This window comes from Toxorhynchites rutilus, chromosome 3 (assembly GCF_029784135.1).
Source record: "Toxorhynchites rutilus septentrionalis strain SRP chromosome 3, ASM2978413v1, whole genome shotgun sequence".
NCBI classification, from domain to species: Eukaryota; Metazoa; Arthropoda; class Insecta; order Diptera; family Culicidae; genus Toxorhynchites; species Toxorhynchites rutilus.
This window is the reverse complement of record NC_073746.1, coordinates 235,085,250-235,097,477: the sequence shown is the minus strand read 5'-3', so window position 1 is coordinate 235,097,477 and position 12,228 is coordinate 235,085,250. Positions and strand designations below refer to the sequence as shown.

Here is a 12,228-nt window from a genome sequence, read left to right as displayed (position 1 = left end):
ATTTGAAACAGAAATGCCAGCAAAGAATCAATTTTCTCCAAACAATAACCGGAACATGGTGGGGTGCCCATCCAGGAGACCTCATTCAGTTGTACAAAACAACGATATTGTCAGTGTTAGAATATGGCAGTTTTTGCTTCCGATCAGCTGCCAGGATTCATATTCTCAAGCTGGAGAGGATACAATATCGTTGCTTGCGTATAGCCATGGGGTGTTTGCATTCGACTCATACGATGAGTCTCGAAGTTTTGGCAGGAGTACCCCCGCTTACTCTTCGGTTCACAGAATTATCCTACAGATTTCTCATCCGTTGCAAGATCATGAATTGATAACTTCGAAAATCTACTACAACTGACTCCTCAGTCAAGTTTTATGTCTTTATACCATGAGTACCTTACCCACGACGTGCACCCTTCACCAGGCATCTCCAACCAAGTTTGCTTCCCATACTTTTGCAATTCCTCTGTCATTTTTTATCTGTCCATGCGACAAAAAATCCATGGAATCCAATGTTATTCCGTCGATATTTTCGGAAAAATATGGGAAAGTTGGATCTGATAAAATGTTCCTTACTGACGGTTCATACATAAACGGGTCCACTGGCTTCGGCATCTTCAATGGAAATTCCAGTGCCTCTTTCAAACTCAAAGATCCTTGTTCCGTGTATGTCGCAGAAATGGGTGCGATATACTATGCTCTAGGGATCATTGAAACACTGCCCATCGACCATTATTTTATTTTTTCAGACAGTCTCAGCTCAATAGAGGCAATCCACTCAATGAAAGTTGATAAACGCTCATCTTATTTCCTAACAAGAATAAGACATCTATTGAGTGTTTTGGTCGAAAAATTATTCAAGATTACCTTAGCATGGGTTCCCTCTCATTGCTCGATTCCGGGGAATGAGAAAGCGGACTCGCTAGCTAAGGTGGGCGCTTTAGAAGGCACACTTTTTGAAAGGCAAATTGCTTATAATGAATTTTTCCACATTCCTCGTCAGTATACGCTCGTAAGTTGGCAGCGCATGTGGAGTGGTGATGAGTTCGGTCGTTGGTTACACACGATTATCCCTAAGGTCTCGACGAGTGCATGGTTCAAGGGATTGAATGTAGGTCGTGATTTCATTCGCGTGATATCTCGGCTTATGTCCAATCACTACAACCTAAACGCGCATCTCTATCGCATTGGGCTCGCAGCAAACAATCTTTGTGATTGTGGCGATGGCTACCACGACATCGAGCATGTTGTCTGGTCATGTATCCGGTTCCATGCTGCTCGCTCTCAGCTCTCTAGAGCACTGAGAGTAAAAGGCAGACAATCGGATATCCCCGTCCTGGATATCTTAGGTAGCCGGGATCCTGATCATCTGCTTCATCTATACCGGTTCCTCAGAAACGCCGATGTCAACGTTTAATGATGTTTCCTTCGTAGTGTCCCCGTTTCATATCCCTCCTATCCAAACGATAAACTTTTACTTAGTCGAGGCAATACATACACACACTCTTTACAGATACACGGGCCAAAGGTTGTGCAGTCCACTGATCATTCAACAAGAGCCAAAGGTTGTACAGCTCATGACAACTCTACACGAGCTGATGATTGCGCCGGCTAGTGACCATTCTATCCTGGATTCCTCGAGTCGAGAAGACGCACCACGCTAGATATGGGGTACAGACTAGGGGGGCGTTGCTGATTAATGGTCAGCTGCATCCCAATAGGAAGTATCCCGTGTCGGGCACACGTACAGAGCATCGAAGACTGCAACATACCAATTATGAGAACACTTGTAATACTAACCTCGAGCCAACCGCGAGTAATCGGTTACATATTACTAACATAGTTGTAAGACAAAAATTGTCAAAATATTGGACTCCCGGCCCCGTCAGGCTAACGCCACATGTGCCTTAATAAAAAATATATTTTGGGAAAAAAAAAATTATTTAATGAAATCGTGTTCTTTACATAATGTTTTGGAAATTTCAAGAGAATTGAAAAGGAAACGAAATGTAAAATTGTATATAAATGTATCCTTCTTTAAACATGAGTTCTGTTTCGTTTAGTATATTTAGCCGGGAATATGATACATATCTAAATTCAATAATTTCAGGGAATTATTCTCTCTTTTACAAATGAGTTTCTCATTCATGCTGTATTGAACTGATTTTATTTAGCATCAGGAGATTATGCAAAAAAATATTATCTATTTTGGTGAATCTTCCATAACATAAAGGGCTTACATTACAAGGGGTTACAAAAGGGTTCATTTGGGTGAATGGTGTTCAGTTCCTTTCAACGTTTCATCATATTGCAAAAATATATTGTTTGTTTATTTCTAAAATATTAATTATCGGATATTGAGAACTAAATGTGTTTCAGTTATTATAATATCAAGTTGAAAATTGGCACCAAGATTATGCTAAAAAATGGTATCGACAGTAACACAAAATGTTGCAACTTTGTTGAAATTTTTCTCGATCTTTTTTATCGATCAATAATTGATACCGCACCGTTCGATTGCATAACTGTTCATATCTGTTATCGTTTCCGAAAAAAAACTGTTTTTTTCATACATGTTTTATTATGATAGAAATCTTCATATTCTTTTATCCTCGCCATTTGGATAACTTAGAAACTTCTGAACGACGTACATTAGGGTGCCAAATGTATGGGAAAAAATAGACCCTAAAATTTCAAAAAATTACCCTACACAAAATGTTTACCACCTCGAAAAAACATTCTATGCCAAATATCGGCTCAATCGGACTTAAGGGAGAGTGGCGCAAAGCGGTCAAAGTTTGAGTTCGAAAATCGAAAAATCACCCAAGGGGGGAGGAAAGGAAATCGGGGTTTTCGAATAAAATTGTTCCCCCTCCCCTCCCCCCTCAGAGAGATGGGAGGAGTGTCTATTCACCATAGAAACGTTTTGTGTCCCCTGAAATCTTCTCATGCCAAATTCGGCTTCATTACCTTGATTTGTTTCCGAGTTATGCAGAAATTTGTCTTTCATTTGTATGGCAGCTCCCCTTTAGAGAGGGGGAAGGAGTATCTCACCGCCGTGAAAATATTTATTGTACCCTTAAGCCTCCATATACCTAATTTGGTTTCGTTCGCTTGATCAATTCTCGTAATGCAGAGATTTGTGTTTCATTTGTATGGCAGCCCCCCTAAGAGAGGGGGGAGGAGTATCTAGCCACCATAGAATCATTTATTGCAACCCTAAAACCTTCACATGCCAAATTTCGTTTCATTTACTCGATTAGTTCTCGAGTAATCCAAAAATTTGTGTCCTATTTGCATGGCAGGGGGAGCTCTTAGAGAGGGAGGTGGAGTGTCTAACCACCATAGAAACATTTATTACACCCTAAAACTGAACATGCCAAATTTGGTTTCGTTTGCTTGATTAATTCTCGAGTAATGCAGAAATTTGTGTTTCAGGGGGGAGAAGTCTCAAACTATCATGAAAACTTTCCCCGGCCCCAAAACCCCTACATACCAATTTTCATGTCGATCGATTCAGTAGTTTCCGAATCCATAAGAATGAGACAGACACATAGAAATCCATTTATATATATATATATATATATATATATATATATATATATATATACATATATATATATATATATATATATACATATACACATATATATATATATATATATATATATATATATATATATATATATATATATATATATATATATATATATATATATATATATATATATATATATATATATATATATATATATACATATATAGGCAGGTTATTATTTCACGAACAGTAAGGCAACCAGGTCTTTCAATTTCACGTCAGCACCTCATATGGAAGCGCAGAGGTGCAGAGAATCATTTCAGTGATTACAGATCATCCATATAATCCGATCGACCAATTGAGGAGGCGGTAAATCTAGAGGCTGAGACTATCGTCAACTCCAGGCTACATTTCGATTCGTCTAGTTCAGCGGTACTCAACCTTTTTTTCATAGGGGCCACAAACACGTATTATTATTGTCTCGTGGACCGCAAATAAATAAATAAAGAAGAATGATCTCCACGACCACGAGCCACGACCGCATTTTTAACTTAGAACTACAAAATCATTGCCGGAGAGTTGAAACATCAAAGTAATTTATTAATAAAAAAAAATTGATATATACAATATTTGATAGCAATGACAAGGGCCGATAAATAAATGCTTTCACTGAGTGAAGAGCGCGAACTTTTCGCGAAGCAATTTGAGAAGATTGTCAAATTGATTCCAAGCATTGAAATGTACTGTTGATTGCTCGCTGTCTGGAGAACTGAAACTGAAATACTGATCTTCTTGAATTTCCAGGTAGTTTTTCAGTATCTCTTAGCAAAATTACATCTTTAACGCAGAATTAAGCATCTCAGAAGACGTAGAACGGCAACAGGAAATTGGAATTTCTTTTCTGCTTTAATTTTGCTCTACACTATGATTGTTTCTTGCATATTCTGAAGATGCATTCTGCAGTTAAAAGATTTTTCAACACAGTATCAAAATTGAAAGATTGGTCAGATCGAGCACAATATATAGAGAACATTCACTGATAGTCAACGACATGCATCAACAAATCTCGACTACGAAGGACTCATATTTATGGATTTTGGTGATTTAAATAGTTCTATTGTAACAAACTTTTGGGTCATTAAGTAACCAGCATACACGAGGGCGACTACGAAGGACTCATATTTATGGATTTTGGTGATTTAAATAGTTCTATTGTAACAAACTTTTGGGTCATTAAGCAACCAGCATACACGAGTCCGATAAGTACTTAGCTCTTCACCCGATGGTGTCAGTATCGCAAGAGAGATTACTTATCGTGTAGTACATTCTCGTAAACGGCTACTGTCCAAATTTCAGCCGAATCGGACTCGTAGTTTTGTTTCGACCGTGGAAATTTCGCCGTCGCCACGGCCAAATTGGTCGAATTGCACTACGAACTGCTGCCCGTATTCTCCGTATTCTCCAGATTTGGCCCCGTGTAACTTTTTTCAAGTGTATCGAGCTAAAAGGAGACTATGTTGAGAAATAAACCGTCACTTTTCCAAAATTTTTGTTTTTTTTTTGTAGTACTTTGGACTGCCCTCGTAACTCGTAGACATTCGATTCTTCGAATGAAGTGGTTATCAGGCGAATCCGTTCAACCGACAAAAAAGTATTAACGGTTTTGTGCGTTGCTCCCTAAATGTAACGTTCTGGTTTTAGAAATTTTAAACCTACACCCCAGTACAGATTCAAATGTTCAAATGGGATTCGAAAAAAACAGAGGCACTTCTCACCAGACGGCGTACAAATCGACGTTGTGTCCCCCCCGAACAAAACGGCATCATACTGAGCGATATCTATCTTTCATTCTTCCTTCAATCGAGCAAAACCGCTGTGTGACATCAGCATTGAGAAAGACTGCTGTTTGATAGTTGGAGCGAGATGACTTTGATGATGTCGTTGTTTCAAATTATAGAGGCTTTAAAATTCATCAGTTCATTCGCCTCTAGCTTGAAAAAATTCAACTTGAAAAAGTAAACTTAACACTCGGCCTTAAGAAAAATCATTTCGAAAGCCTCCCTGCTGTCTGGTCGCTAGTAAGATGGCTGATAATTTGTGAATACTGTAATTTGAATTCGCGAATGGCTTGTTCACTCAATTAACAGAATACGGTGGAGCTTAGATTGCAATGTTTTGTCTATCCACATTGTCCTTAGAACGAATACTGCATTTGCATTTCGAATGACAGATTTATGCTCATCCGATTTGCAGTGATATTTAAATGCTGCACCACGACCACTGGAACATGATAGGAAAAAGTGTATTGTGTACAATTTTCGTTAAACTTTAAACGTATATGGGTTAGGTGACCGTAATGTATTACGTTCCGGAAAAAATAGAGAATTTCCGATTCGATAGGAATGCAAATCATCAAAATCCGTTCAGAGCTAAAATAATTATTAACGTTAAAACTATTTCATAAAAATGTGACGTGCTTTCTGATTTGATAGCAATGATAAACATAGTTGTATGTCAAATAATCTATATAAATAAAAATGATTTGGTGTCCGTTCCTCGCGATTTAACTCAAGAACGGAGCAACGGATTTGAACAGTCAGTATCAGGATTGAAGTGTCTCAGTCTGCATCAAATGTATATGTCAAAAAAGAAGTTATATGCTGCGAATATAGATCGAGCACAGAGAAATAATTTTCGGGGAACGTGAGTGTTCGAAATTATATAAATCAGAAAATCAATTGTGGGCGCGACGAAGGTTGCCGGGTCAGCTAGTAGGTAATAATTTCATATTCATTCACTAACGTCAACAAGATTAGCCCGGATCAAATATATTAAATAAATATTTGATCTACTAATATTACTTAATGGTAACGGATCAGATGGGCCAACCAAAAGAGCCCGGTGGGCCGCATGCGGCCCGCGGGCCACAGGTTGAGTATAGCTGGTCTAGTTGAATTAAGTGTTTTTTGCTGGCTTTTCGTTCCTTAAAAAATTGTTTAAGGGCTACCTACGAATACATCGTTTCGAGTAACGTACTCAAAAGCTGCAGCTCGAATCGAATTATTCTCGATGCTTTCAATTTCGGAGCCGTAATTCTCTTTTTTATTTACTGAATAATAAACTCTATGACGAATATGCGTGTCAACTTATATTGAATCGACTAACTTTATATTATTGTCCTAATGTCATATACTAGAAGTTATTCAACTATAAATGAAATGATGATCAGCGCATGTAATATTACTCAAATCCATATTGGCTGTCGAGGCCAGCTTCATTTCCCCATCGTGTGTGACATTGCGAAAATAATGGACGACTATTGGGGCGATGGAAATCCAGAAATCCAATTTATTATCCATCGCATCGGTCGCTCATTTCCCCCTGGTCCTGCCAGCGCAGTACGCAAGCATCTTCTGAAGTGGGAACCAAATCGGACAGCAGTGACAGATGCCGCCTAGAGATGAATATAAAAATTTATTCCATCATGATTGCGAATTGCGTCGAAGATGTAAAATGAAGTGGCAGTTATGGTTGGTCGAATTCCGAGTCGCACATCGAATGACTATGATGGATAGTAATGAGGTGGTAAGCGAGGACATGTGGCTGTGGTTATCGATATTTGTGGGGTAAAACTTGAGTGTTGGGTGGCTCCACACTTAAACCGCATTGTTCGTCAACAAATAAAAACTCAGAGAAAACAGTTCTTGTTCCAGACAAGGATAATACCGTCGAGGCAACGAAGGAATAAATTATATATTTTTAATATTGTTCTGTAGTTTTAGTTAATTAGACTTAAGATAATGATCATGTAGTTATAATATATTCAAATAGTTTAAAAATGTACTGCTTGATGATGGCTCTTTATCTACTTGAGCCTAATTAAATAAATAAAGGAAAAAAAAAAGAAAAACAGGCCCGCTCCACAAACAACATCAACAAACATCAATAAAGATTTCCACTGGACCCACTGGATAGCATCGGACCGGGCCAATCATCCGATCACTCAGGTCCTATTTCTTTTCTCTTTCCCAGGCAAGAAGATTATATGATTCTCATTGCCTTTCGGACAGTGGCAGCGGCTCGTAAGAAGAGACGAGCATTTATCTAGTCAAACCATTAGTGAAGATTGTGGCTCATTTTCCCAGCGGGTATGGTCATTAACTCACCTTGTCGCAAGGCAAAACCTAACAGGGGTGGAGATATTCGTTTTTCCGTGCCATCACCTGTTTTTGTTTTACGCTTCATCTTTTAAGGTAATTATAAGGAAAAATTGAGGGCTTTTATTGGGCGTAATGATAACGGTTCGACCGTAATGGATTACTTTCGCAAACACTACATGGTTGGGTCTCGACAGAAAGAGATTTTCAATGCAAGTGAAGTTTGCAGAAGAAGATGTTTTCATTCAATGTTTTAGGTTGGAATAGAAAGTAGAATGCGAATATACCACGATCAAAGTTATGTCATTGGTGCGGGAAAAAAAATAAAACACACGAGGAGACTGTTTAGGGAAGAGAAAACATATAGGTATTTTGCCATCTTGTGAAGAAAACTATCTGAGATGAATTTTTATATCAATAATAATCGGTACAACCCGTATATATCATCTGTCTTTAAAAAAAAGTGACAACAAAATTGATAAACAAAGGTAAATCGTATTGGTTAGGCTACCAAAAAAGCACTGATTTTATTCAAACCTCGTATACTTATTAATTTCTTTTAGAAAAAAAATCACACGTATTGTTTTACTTTGCCCTTAGTGTGCAAATAAAGGGTTTTTCAATAAGAGCGCTACAAAAGTACAAAAATGGTTTTGGATATCAATGAAATTCTTTATTCATGTGAAAATGCATTTGATGCCATTATGTATGGAACTCGATTTCTTTTGCATGGCCACCACGAACTTGCTTGCAGAAGTCCAGACGCTGAATCCAATTTTCGAGGGTTTTCAAGCATAAATCGGCCGATACTGCTGCAATTTCACGTTCGATATTCGTACGAAGTTCAGCGATCGTCGCTGACTTATTGGCATAGACTATAGACTTGACGTAGCCCCACAGGAAATAGTCTAACGGCGTCAAACCGCATGACCGAGGCGGCCAATTGACTGGGCCATTTCGTGAGATAACACGCACACCAAACTTGGTTTTCAATAAATCGTTTATTAAACTCGCTGTGTGGCTTGTGGCGCCGTCCTGCTGAAACCACATATTGTCCAAGTCCATATCATCCAATTCGGGCCGAAAATATTCGGTTATCACAATAACGTGCCGGTCTTGACCATCACGGAAGAAGTACGGCCCAATGACGCCGCCGGACCATAAACCGCACCAAACCGTGATTTTTTCGGGATGCAATGGTGACTCATGGAGTACGTGTGGATTGCTGCTTGACCAATAACGCTTATTTTGCTTATTGACGAAGCCATTCAGCCAGAAATGAGCTTCATCGCTGAAGATGATTTTTCGATGAAAATCCGGATCATTTTCAAGTTGTTGTTCAACCCAATTCATGAACATACGACGCTTATGGTGGTCAAGCGGCTTCAGTTCTTGCGTCAATTTGATCTTGTAAGGATGTAGGCGAAAATCTTTTCGCAAAATTCGCCACAACGACATCACAGAGATGAGCGTGGGAGACTGATTTGGGTCTTTCTCAATTAATGAACTAGCGGCAGCAACATTCTCGACTGTACTGTGCCTGTGGATTCAATTTTTTCCACTTTTACACATTGTTGATCTGGCAGGACGATTGTGACGACCATGAATTGGACTTAGCGCTCTTAAAGTTGTGGCTATTGACTCTGAATTTCCGTAGTAAATTTTAATAATCTCAACTCGTTGTTGGATCCTATATCTTTCCATTATGAAATGGCAAACCTTACTGAAGAGAAATGTCAAAAGAGCGGGGAAAAAATATGGCGTCGTTTGCTGTCCCTATCGGTCTACTTTTGTAGCGGGTATTGAAATACCCTATACGTTCATTTTTGAAAACTTGTAACTTTTGAACTACTAACTGATTAACGATTTTTCAAGTGCCTCAATACCTTCAAACCTAGTTCCTGATCGTATGTTCCATTACGACGCATATTTTGATTTATTTTGAAGTGTGAGATTTATTTTGATGAGAATTTCAACAATTTAACGTTTCAAATTGTTTGTCGAAGACGAAGGCGACTATTGGTTCAGTGACTAGAGCTTTGATAAAAAAAAACAATTTAGCAACGGAACTCAGACTATCTTAAGTCAATGCATTTTATACAGATTTCATTGGCAACCTCCATTAAAGGGCGAACCAATTTCATCGACATTTCATTCCATTTCATCGAAACAAGTGCTCCTCTCTCATTCCATGTTCCTTTCACCATTTGAATAGGATCAATCTTTACTAATTGATTCGTTAGAGAATTGTTTCTGCCTGGCTGCGCACATAACGCTGCAATCTTTACCCCGATAGGAGGATGCTCTCGGATGCTGATTTTCGCTTCAGTTCGTGTTCGACTGTGGTTCCGGAATCTCGCTGGCGCGCGCTTTTCTCGTTTGTCGGGCTGTGAAATTTCGGGAAATTGGTGTAATTCTAAATCAGGGTGCAAACAAAAAAAAACACCCCCCCCCCCCCGGAAGTCGCACTTGGGCCGGCGGATATTGTCGGAAGTAATACGACTAGGCTAATATTAGTTCAAGCGTATTCTTATCGGTGGATTCGGCGGAAATTATTTTCACCTAAACTGAATTCGCGGCTAATAGGAGCCCCGCGGCGAACACCACCTTCCACACAAGAGACAGCTCTCGTAGCAACCGAAATTGTTGGGGGATTAGGTGGATTTGGGATGCTTGGTGAAGCTTTGATTGGTAGGATCGGTGTAATAGGCGCTGTCAATTGGATTTGGATTTGTTTCGATTTTGCTTCAGTGGTCTGGAAAAATGAATATGAATAGACTAATATACGATTGAGACGCTGTAATAATGCTATCAGTAATCTTGCTCCAAAAATAGTTTAAACATGTTTTTCTTCGCGCGTCAAGTGCTTCCAGGAAGTCCTTCAACAAACAGTAACCGTTAAGTGATGAAAATGTTGATGTTTCTCTCCTCGAATATCATGACTACTGTTTTGTTTTCTCACGGGAATTTTCAGCAAAGTGAATGTGCATAAGTGAAATCATGATTATTTTCGATATTGCTAAATACATTCGCTGCATTGAATTGTCCAACTTAGATTAGGCTTATAAGAAAGAAGTTCTATTTGAAGAAACATATTCGAAAAAGTGTTATTCTCAGAAACATATATGTTTGAAACTGCAATAAGAATGTGATCAAACCATACTCAACCACCTGATAATCCACTTTTTTTATATTAATCTTGAACAATTATCTCTAGTCTAGTATATGGTTTTCCGACGAACTGAATACATGAATTGAGAAGCTACACTTTCATTTTTGTGGATTTATTACACTACATATGTTCGAATCAACGAAATATGTCATTGGTATGTTACAAAAATCTACGGCAGATACAACTAGTACCAACTGATATCTGTACTGCTATCAATATAAATGCAATTCAACTTCTGTAGCATGCCATTCAATTGACTCTCAGCGCTGGCGATGGACGTTGTTTTGTAATAACGCTTCTGGTTCAGTTATGGCAAGTTCAATGCGCCAGGGCTACGGAAATTGGTTAAATGAAAAAGCAATTGAAATTAATTGGAAACTACAGTAAAATTGAAGATGCTCTGTGATGACAGGGCATATAGATTAAGACAACGGTTGATTGTTGCCTGTGGAATGATTACTCTAGCTAAGTCTCATAGTTTCTCAATTTTAGTCAACGTTAAGATTAACGTGTTTAGTCAACTTTATTCAACCTGTTTTGTGGAATGATATGAAAGTATTAATATGAAAGGGACTGCTGAAAAAGCCGAAAAGAGGGTCTCATGTAAACAAGCAAAAGAAATGTCTAGAGTTCAATATAGCTAGCAACAGATAGAGAAACATTTCGTCAAACGTTTCATAAGAATAATAATATTAAAATATTTCTGCCCGGTCTCTAACAACTATGAATTCTAGTGGAAACGTATGATAGACTACTCGAACCAACGTTTCTCTCCGTTTACTCTACTTTAATCCTTGGAAGATCGTCAACCATTTTTTGTTTTGTTATTTGTTACGTTTCTGAGGACTGCGATGAAAATAAATTTCTCAATTTTCAAGCTCATTGGATCTCGCGGCCGAGTGATTAGCGCCACACATATCCAAATGTAGCTTCCGAACGGCAAATTTCCGACAAAAAAAACATCTTCCGACTTGCACTGATACACGCGTATTCTCAAACACAGAAAACCATACCAACTACTCAGACTACAGACAAGGCATATTATTTGGCATAGAAATCTCAACTAAGCACTCATGATTGTGATAAAATATTTTTTTTGTAAAATTCGATGCTTTTTGTGATACCTAATTCATCATAGATAATTCTTTGACAGGAAAAATGCGTCCTTATTTTTTGTAGATGCCTCGTATTTATGTTATGACAAAACGACAGAGCCGGACTGATATTCAGATTAAAATAGCCAAAGCCAACGTTGAGTATGTCAACAAAAAAGGTTGCCAGGATTCATGGTATCCCTCGATCAAGCTCATTGGTCACATCTTTACTGGATGTAATGGATGGATTCAAGCTGGGATCAAACTTCC

The 12,228-nt window shown here is 38.4% G+C and overlaps 1 protein-coding gene across 6 annotated transcripts in view; it reads left to right on the top strand.

Moving 5' to 3' along the window:
- LOC129780130 (uncharacterized protein ZK1073.1) overlaps positions 1-12,228 on the top strand; it is a 115,671-nt gene that overhangs the window by 74,130 nt on the left and 29,313 nt on the right. Inside the window, exon 1 of one of the 6 annotated variants that reach the window (XM_055788093.1) lies at positions 10,030-10,185. The exons of 4 other annotated variants lie outside the window; for them this stretch is intronic. The gene's annotated coding sequence lies outside the window, so the exon portion shown is untranslated. Of the gene's footprint in view, positions 1-10,029; positions 10,186-12,228 lie in introns of those variants that run through there. One more of the 6 variants, XM_055788094.1, reaches the window with a different exon arrangement.